The 1,707-nt window shown below is 47.3% G+C and overlaps 1 non-coding gene across 1 annotated transcript; it reads left to right on the top strand.

Annotated features, from left to right (window-relative positions):
* Nucleotides 1–1,243: 1,243 nt before the first annotated feature.
* Nucleotides 1,244–1,316, top strand: TRNAT-AGU. Its single transcript has one exon. It is a non-coding gene; the product is annotated as a tRNA-Thr (tRNA).
* Nucleotides 1,317–1,707: the final 391 nt, after the last annotated feature.

Genomic DNA, 1,707 nt, shown 5'->3' with positions numbered 1-1,707 from the left:
AAAGCAATTTTCCTTCACAAAAAAGACCAGGAATAATAGACACAATGCAGCTTTTTCTGAGTCACCCTTTAACCATTTGGACTTATACATTCTCTTTGTGCATCTTCCCACTAAGACCCCGAAATTCAGAGTCCTCTTCAGCTGCTGCTCTACGTTTTCCGCTGCCATGAGATATTTCTGTGCCTAAGGGTTTAATGCAAAGGCATTATCCTCTCCCAGGCTTTCTGCAGGCTGACAAGAGTCTCCATAAATACTTCATTCAAATCTGAGGTACTCAGGGTTGGGATTTTCTGTTCCATTTCTACAGGACTTGCCTACTTGATATGCAGAAGTCAAGGCACAGTGCACAAGGGACTGTGCAGGGACAGAGCTTCTTCTGTGCCCAGAAATCATCCAAGTGTCATCCCAGTGCACCAAGGTGGAGGCTCTATAGGAGGTTTCTCAATCAGCTCATATTTACCACTTCTATGCAAATATTCATGGACATGACAGGATCTCTTATTGTCCAGCATTTGGCCAAATGATAAATATCAAGTTCTGTTCCCCTCATTTGCTTTGTGCTGTCTCCACATTCACCCCATATTGGTCACAGTTGCACCCCTGTCCAACCTGGCCTGGAACACTTCCAGGGATGGAGCAGCCACAGCTGCTCTGGGCAACCTGTGCCAGTGTCTCACCACCCTCACAGAGAAAACCTCTTCCTGATATCTCATCTAAATTTCCCTCTTTCAATGTATCCCCATTTGTCCTTGTCCTATCACTGCACTTCCTAACCTCTGCAGCTTCCCTGGAGCCCCTTCAGCTCCTGGCAGGTTGCTTTGAGGTCTCCACACAACCTTCTCTTCTCCAGGCTGAACAGCCCCAACTCTCTCAGCCTGTGCTTGTAGGGAAGGTACTCCAGTGCTCTGGTCAGCTTTGTGGCCTCCTCTGTCCTTGCTCCATCAGTTCCATGTCCTTTTGATGTTGGGGACACCAGAGCAATGTGCAGCACTCCAGGCAGGTCTCACAAGAGAGAGGACAAATCCCCTCCCTCACCTGCTGCCACACTCCATGGATACAGCCCAGGAGTTGGTTGGCTTGGTTTGTGTTAGAGCAATTTGGACAGGGCACAGGAAACCCTCGGGGCAGCACATTGCAGCAGTGCAGGTTTCATTTGCAGCAGTGCAGGTTTCATTTCACTGCAGAATTCAGAGAAAATTGTGCTATGAAATGTTCTCCAAGGCAAAATCATCTAAATTTCACAGGCTCCATAGCTCAGGGGTTAGAGCACTGGTCTAGTAAACCAGGGGTCGTGAGTTCAAATCTCACTGGAGCCTGAGGGGGGTCCTCCACCTCCTACAAAGACCCTTCTGATTTATGTTCCTCTTTCTTCCTGAAATGTTGCTGATGTTATCTTTTGGAGCATCCACCCCAGTCTCGGTGAGATATCAGCATCTTCTGGCACCTATACCGGGCCAGGAGCAGAAGAGAAAATAGCAATGGTCAGACTTGTACCCCTGAAACATTTTTAGTGTATGGCAATGAGAGATAGGAAATACCTAATAAGAGCTTTAAAGCCTTCTGACCCTGCAGACATGGTGAAGCTCATTGATGAACAAACCTGAAATGGCTGCTAGGTATTTCCAGTCAGATCTGGTTCATCTCTTCATACATCAGCAGGATGATCAAATTATGTCTCCAGAGCTCAGTGATTACAGAGTTGGCTGA

Source organism: Acanthisitta chloris, unplaced genomic scaffold, assembly GCF_000695815.1.
Source record: "Acanthisitta chloris isolate BGI_N310 unplaced genomic scaffold, ASM69581v1 scaffold22666, whole genome shotgun sequence".
Lineage (NCBI taxonomy): Eukaryota > Metazoa > Chordata > Aves > Passeriformes > Acanthisittidae > Acanthisitta > Acanthisitta chloris.
The sequence above is the reverse complement of the archived record's forward strand: the minus strand, read 5'-3'. Positions and strand labels throughout refer to the sequence as shown.